Below are 7,520 nucleotides of genomic sequence, written 5' to 3'. Positions count from 1 at the left end.
CATGGAACATGTGTGTGGTGTGTTGGCACAGCAGGTGACATTTCCAGGCCAGATCAGGAAAATGTTAATAAATGATCGGACAACGGACGACACCCATATGATCACCCAGCCAAACACGACATGGAGCAAGTTGTACCTGGTTATGTTGCCCATGTTGCTGTTGCTTTGATATACAAAACACTTTTTCATATCGAAATTTGTGATAGGCCGTGATTAATGGCGAGCGACACAAACACTTAATTTGACGCCAGGCCCGTAGCTGGCGCCTTGGGGAAATGGAAATGGCAGGGATCCGAACGCAAACTCTTCGAGTGCACAGAGAGAAATTTTTAAAATAAATACTGATATAACAGGTGTTCGTTTCTAATAATAAAATATTTGAAAAATAAATAACAATGTTTTCAAAATAAAATACTAAAAGAAATAGGAACTATGGTCATATAAAAATTTCTTAAATGTAGACTAACTGACTGGTATATCTATAAATATGATAAACAATACACCTTTCTTTTTTGCTTATAGACAGTCTATAAACTTGTTTTAATAAACCCAATCAGTAAGTCAAAATGTAAGCAAGGATCGTTTTACAAGCTCTAAACTATACGTAATATTGATAAGATATGGTTTTTAAGAATATTTGAAGTTCCTAGGTCACATAAGTAAAACTCAAACAAAAATTAAATATTTCCTAACACTCAATATAGTTTATAAAGACTATATTACATAGACTTCCATTTTTTCCTTGTGTAACTTTGGATTAGCTGCTGGTTCGCTGGCTGGTAGAAACAATAATCTCGGGCAAGATTAATTATTGTAATCACATCAACAGCAGAGCCATGCGAACGGATTTGGCTTCAGATTCAGATTCAGTTTTGGAATGGGAATGGGAGTCACAGAAAAACCAACACAACACGAAAATGATCAATGATCATCGCTGGGTTCTCTGTTGATTTTTATAGCGAACGCCCGATCGCGGGCCTGGGTTACACATTTCATTGGCTAATCAAGATGCTAATTTGAAGAAGATTAATTCGTGTGCGAGTTTCTGAGTGCCTGCCAGGCATACCCGAAGATCAGAAGATTATAATCTGCTAAGCAAGAGGAAACTGAAGGCTTATTATTAATACAGGCCAACACAGCCCCCAGAAATGTGTCTTGTATTTAATTAAATACAAGAACACTGCAAAAAGAAATTAGTATGGCATATATGGATAGGCGTTAGGGTTAAGATCTGACTGGAAAATAACATTTATTTATTTAATTATCAATTAAAAAATATCAAACTGTAGAATAGAAATGTAAAAACTTGTAAAAATCTGATACCAAAATTATAAAAGTATCACTATTTTTTATATTAATTTTTTTTTGAGTGGATATGCCATTTAGCAAGAAAGTGTTGGCTTGGCAGTGCAGTGACACGGAGATTAATTGAAATTTTATGAGTAGCGCAGACGTAAACAATCAGCGAGACCACCTTTGCCAGCCCCTAAGGTCATAGGAGCTTGCCGAGATCTCAGTCCCCGGATCGCGTATCCATATATCCAGGTTCCAGCTCCGAATCCAACTCCACTAACTGGACAAGTCGGCGGTGCAACTTGCCATCGGACAGCTGTTGCTCACCCCGTGGCCAAAAGAAACTTGCAACATTATGAAAAATGGACCACTACCATGCACAGTGGTTGACAGTAAAACCCCTGGGTGAAAATTGGTAAACTTAGCTATTCGAATTTTTACTCAAATGTCAATCAATCAATTTTTTAATTTAAGTAAGCACTTCTTAAAATGACCATATTTCCAAAAGCTAAAAAAAGATTTATTTGGTCTTAAATAAATTAAAAGTTTGGATCAATAACACATAGTTCTTAAAACTGATTTATTTTTGTTGATTTTATTCTGTTGAATTTAAGTTCCCGAAGGCGTTACAATATGTATGGCTTATCATTTTTAAAAAACATAGTTTAAAACCCTATTGTTTTATTATTTGGAACCACTGTGCATTATGATCCTGCTGACGCGATCGCCACGCTAATTGATAGACTGTGAAATTATTTAACAACGGCTGGAAAGTGAGCTCAGCTCCGAAAGGAGCTTCCAAGCGTGGCCAGATGGGTCAGAAGGCTTTCGACCCGGTCATCAAGACCCGGGTCGGCACTTCTTATGGTGTTTCTGGCCCCTGGCCACTCATCCATCCACGCGAGGAGCTGGACTCATGGACTTGGGGCTAAGTGAAAAGTGTTAAAAAGCGCGACTCACGGCGGGCAGTTGTGGCGGATTTGAAGACAAATGAGCAGCGGCTTTTGACATTTGCGAAATTTGAAATGTCAGCCGGGAACTGGTGAGGAGCTTCCCTTGACGAAGGTCCCGGATGGGAGGTCTCAGACCCAGATCCATGGCGGATCGCCACGCTTTTTGCGGATAAGTCGCGGAGAATTTAAATTAAAACTCAGGTGAAAGGTTATTAATTTGCAAGTGGAACTGGGGCGTAGCTCTCGGCTCATTGTTAATACTCGAAGTCTCCACTCATTTGGGTTAATGTTGATGGCACTTTGACAGGGATGATGATGATGAGGATAATGACGAAAGCCAGCGGCGATGAGGCCGAATAAAATGGCAATGCCAGAGGGGTCTGCGATTTAATTAATAAGCATATCTAGAGAAAGCTTTCTTTTGGGGCAAAGAAACACGGGATTAAGTTGCGAAATATAGTGCCTAATGTAAAAAAGTTTAAAGATTTAAAAAAATGATGTTTAAAATATACATTTATCGACACCAGGTAAGCATCAATGAACCCTTTAAGAGCCCATCGATCTGCTTGCAAATCTTTCGCTTCACTATCCCACAAAAGCGAATATCTCAATCTCTGTCTCTTTTTGCGTTTCAAGTTACTGCAGCTGAAGTGTGAAATTTGCTTAGCTAACCCAGGGATCTCAGGGTCCAGACTCGCAGTTAGGGACAAGATGGGCCCCTCGGGCTTGGGCTTGGGCCTGGAGTTGGGCTTAGACATGGGCAGAAGTTAATTCGAGCCCCAAAAGATAGGTAGCCGGCCGAAATGCCAACGAGCCGTGGCCATTTCCACTTGGTAACGGTAAGCGAGGGAAATTCAGCACGCACGACACACAAAATGCCGAGGAGTGGGACCAGGGGCGAGAAAATAGGCAACTGTGTGACCATAACTTATGCGCAAATGATTCGATTTGGAGGCGTAAAAAATGCAGATACCCCGTGCACAGCTACCCAATAATGGTCGGTCTCTCTACCGAAGAAGCTGTGAAAGTTGCACTGCGACTCGCGGGAGAAAGAGTGGCAAATTTGTAGAAAATTGAATGCCACCTACCCATCGTCGGTAGCCAGAGAAAGAAAAAATATATCTTTATAACTGACCACGTAGGCGGCACTTGGATGCCAATGTGTAATTTTTGTGAATTTATTTTATTTGGCAACCGCGAGCTCAATCCAAGCACTGAGGAAAATCTTGGACAATTTTGGTTTTATATTTTAATTTCCATGAACGCATATTTTTAGATATAATATTATTTTATGGATTTGGTTTATAAAATAAAAGGTAAATACAAATTATTAAAACAAACATTGAGATTACATAAATTGTAATGAAGTTAAAATAAATATTAAAGACCATTCAATCATCCTACCAATTTCTTTGGTATATTATAGAAAGACTGGTCAATTTATATCTTTTATTCCATGTCATATCCGAAAGAATTATTTTTTTATTATGTCTTTTCTTAAAGTGACTTTAAAAATCCGCAAAAAAAGAAGCAGCAGTTGTTGCAGAAAATCACAGAAAATAATTGGCAAGTTGTGGGAAAGATTTCTCCCTGGGCACTTCGTCTAATTGAAATTCCCATGCTCATCGCTCAGCGCCTCTAATGGCGACCCCAGCTGCCACACACACAATCTGAATCTGGCCGGGACAATTTGAGCCAAATCGCCCAACAACACGCACTTTTGGCCAGATGCACGCACTCGTGGGCTAGAAAAACCAAAGGAATCGGAGTGGGGAAATGGGGAAAATGGTAGTACGGCAGGACGAAAGGCCCGGACTCTCGGAATCGGACTCTCTGATTGTCTCTGGTTGCATTCAACGGCCATTTTCGGTGCTTTTAATTGTCAGTGACATCCCTTCCCATCTTCATCCCTTTGCCTTCATCTGGCCTGCGATTGCGAAATGGTTCTCATGTGACCCGGGAATGTAATGCTGCTAACGAAATTTAATTGGCCTCTAAATGATTTTAATTGTGCCACTGATGTTGGCCATAAGTTACATGGCAAATGGCCGGCAATTCTAGATACTGCCCTGCAGATAAGTCCATCGATGTTGCACTTAAAATTGGTGGAGAAAAAATATTAACGCAACTGGTGGCATGTTTTAAAGGGAGTTCTGTATTTGCATTATCAATAAAGTATAATTGTTGAAAGTCTGAAAAAAGAGAAATATGGAAATTTACTAATGTGTTCAAATATGAATAATCTTTTCAATGAATGATCAATCTTATTTGAAGCATTTACATTATAATGTTAAAGTGCTTTGAAATGTTTAGAATGGTGTTTTGTAATTGAATTTCTAATAAAGTGATATGTTTGAAGATTTAAGAATCCGGAACTCAATGATAAACCCCTTTAAAGAGCACTCTCCTCTATTAGCAATAAATATGATAATGCTGAAATGCTTTGCCATCTAGTGTATAACAAACTGCAAAACAAAAAGCGATCAACGCCGGTGTGCAAGGTCCTCATCTTCCGATCACTCCCCATCCGCAATAAATCCGCAACACATCCGCACCGGCATCCGCGTCGGCGTTCTCGTCGCCGTCTTTCATTTCCTTTGATCTCGTAGCGCCGATCAAATCGATCAAATGTAATTTTCGCAGCACGAACGTGCGGCATGGCCAAAAGAGACCAACCGGGCCAACTACGAGCGCCAAGTGCTAGCCCTCTGATTCTGGTTCCCCCGTTTTTGCTGGCTTGCTGTTTTGGCCAAGTACATTTACACCAATTGCACTGATCGATCTGGGTGTAAGTTATATGCCACAGCAGCAGCAGCACCGTGCCAAATTCGTAATAGTTGCGGTCCTACCACGAGAGCAAACTGAATCAGAAGACGGGGCTTTAAGGAACCCAGCCAAGATTCGAAAGCCAGGAACCGAGAACCGAGGAGTGAGAACCGACAGCCGAGATCCGAGAGTAAACAGCCAGCGACAGGGCCAAGACCATCACGATGGCGTTTTGTGGTTAAACTTTGGCTGGGAGCTGGGCATAAGCTAAGAGTGTAGTTACACGCAGAAAAATAGGGTGATATAGAATTTTATTTATTTCGTTAATTGATGTACATGATGATGGATAAAAATTGATAGTCCCACATCAAGGTCCTCGATGGAGTTGTTTTTTATTAACCGGACATCCTTCATTATCATTTGTATTTATTATTATAAATATATTGTTAAAACGACAAATAGGTTTACTTACTTTTCTCCACATTTCAAGGGAGCATCGGTAGTTCAGTGGTAGAATGCTCGCCTCCCATGCGAGTGGTCCGGGTTCGATTCCCGGTCGATGCAACTTTTTATGTTTTTTAAAAAATAAAGATCGTCAGTTTTGTAAACTAAGCTTTTTCCACCTTTCAAGCAAGCATCGATAGTTTAGTGGAAGAATACTCGCCTCCCATGCGAGAGGTCCGGGTTCGATTCCCGGTCGATGCAAAATTTTTATTTTTAACTCAAAAGCCCCAATTTATCCTTTTAACGCTTAGAAGTTTTTTTTGGTGTATTCTTCAGAACTTTATTGATTCTTTTGTTATGCTTTCAGATGTATAAACTATTTATTTGGGTAAAATAAAATATTCGTGAAATACCACAATCTGCATTTCTTCCAGTGTAAGAATGATGCTTGGACGCTGGCGGTTTCGCTATAATTAAGGACTTTGGTGTAATTTGTACACCTATTTAGGATCGCGTTGATTACAGGCCGGCGTTTTATTGCTTTTGACACCTAAAGGGAAACCGGCTTTCCTCATCCTTGGATGCCTTCCCCCTGATCCCGATGGCCTGCCCCATTCGGCCCCTCTTAACCCATTTGGAAGCTGTGCGAAAAGCGAAGAGCAGAACCCCCGAGAGTGAGATTCCCCGATTGGCGCACTGAAGTGGATTTATTGGCTGACGTGAGTGTTTAGCGTTGACGGCATAGAACAAAAGGAATCGCCAGTTGACTCAGGCCTTGGGCATCTGCGGGATCTACGGGACGGGATACGCCTCCTCGGGCGAACTCCCACATCAAGGTCCTCGATGGAGTTGTGCCCGTTCACCGGACATCCGCCATTATCATTGATTAAAAGCATACTTATATATTGACACTTTCTCAGTAGCAAATAACCATTAAAAAAAATGATTTAAAAAAAAAAAAAAAATAAATTTTGGTTCAGTGTAATTCTTACTAACTAGTTGACAGTTATGTTTACTAACTTTTCTCTACCTATCAAGGCAGCATCGATGGTTCAGTGGTAGAATGCTCGCCTCCCATGCGAGTGATCCGGGTTCGATTCCCGGTCGATGCAATGTTTTTTTTTATTTTTAAGTTACAAGTTCAAAAAAATGCCTATTCCTCTCCTTAAAGCTTTATAATTCGTTAGTCAATATTTTTCAAAACTTTTATTAAACCATGTTTAACAAATAAATAAGATAACTGAATCCAATCATTTTAAAGGTCACCAGTTGTGAAGGCCATGCGAAAAATCAGTCAAACGTGGCCTAAAATAATTAAATGCCAGACACTATAAGTATAATTCATTATCGCGCTCGCAGAGCCAGACTAAAAATGGTAATTTGTCTAGCCAAAAAATAGAAGCGGGCTACCACAAATCGTATCATAAATAATTTGTCAGCAGTTTGCCAAAAAAACGAGAAAAGCTGGCGGCATTATCGCCGGCAATTAGTTGCCAATGGCCACTGCAAATTGGAATTCAAATTCGAATGTGTGGGCGAATAATGAGAAAAGCAGGCAATCAGATGGCGTCGATGGTTATCGGTGCGAAAAACAATCGCCCGTCGACTGACTGACTATTGAAAGCATTTGTCGTCGCTAGTTTTCGGGGGCGTTTCGGTTTCTGATACCGGATTCTGCGAAATACCGCCCACACAAATTCACGGCTGCTTGAACAAATTGCTTTGACACTTTTCCAGCGAACGGCGACTGGGGATACTGGGGATTTCGGATTGGGATTGTGGGCTGGGGTTTCTCGGATGGGATCTTTTGGGTTGGGGGCTCTGGAGTTCCTTGCAGTTCGCAGCGGGTGAGCGCCGTTAAGACCGACTTCGACACTTGAACGCAGGCGCGGGCAGCTTGAAAAATTGCGGATATGTCACACGATTTTATGGCTATATAGAGGAGATCCCCGGCAGCAGCAACAACATGTGCAGGAGCAAATGCAGCAGTCGCTGCGCTGTCTCCGCGGGCGAATGCTAAATCATCATAAAAATGTTGCAAATCGCAACAGGACTTGCCTCGCC

At 41.1% G+C, this 7,520-nt stretch overlaps 3 non-coding genes across 3 annotated transcripts; all 3 read left to right on the top strand.

Moving 5' to 3' along the window:
* The first annotated feature begins 5,505 nt into the window (after positions 1-5,505).
* Positions 5,506-5,576, top strand: TRNAG-CCC (transfer RNA glycine (anticodon CCC)). Its single transcript has one exon. It is a non-coding gene; the product is annotated as a tRNA-Gly (tRNA).
* Positions 5,577-5,646: 70 nt separating this feature from the next.
* Positions 5,647-5,717, top strand: TRNAG-CCC (transfer RNA glycine (anticodon CCC)). The gene has a single exon. It is a non-coding gene; the product is annotated as a tRNA-Gly (tRNA).
* A 780-nt stretch (positions 5,718-6,497) lies between these two features.
* On the top strand, positions 6,498-6,568 carry TRNAG-CCC (transfer RNA glycine (anticodon CCC)). Its single transcript has one exon. It is a non-coding gene; the product is annotated as a tRNA-Gly (tRNA).
* Positions 6,569-7,520: the final 952 nt, after the last annotated feature.

The sequence above is a fragment of the Drosophila suzukii genome, chromosome 2L, assembly GCF_043229965.1.
Source record: "Drosophila suzukii chromosome 2L, CBGP_Dsuzu_IsoJpt1.0, whole genome shotgun sequence".
Lineage (NCBI taxonomy): Eukaryota > Metazoa > Arthropoda > Insecta > Diptera > Drosophilidae > Drosophila > Drosophila suzukii.
This window is presented reverse-complemented; position numbering and strand designations above follow the sequence as displayed.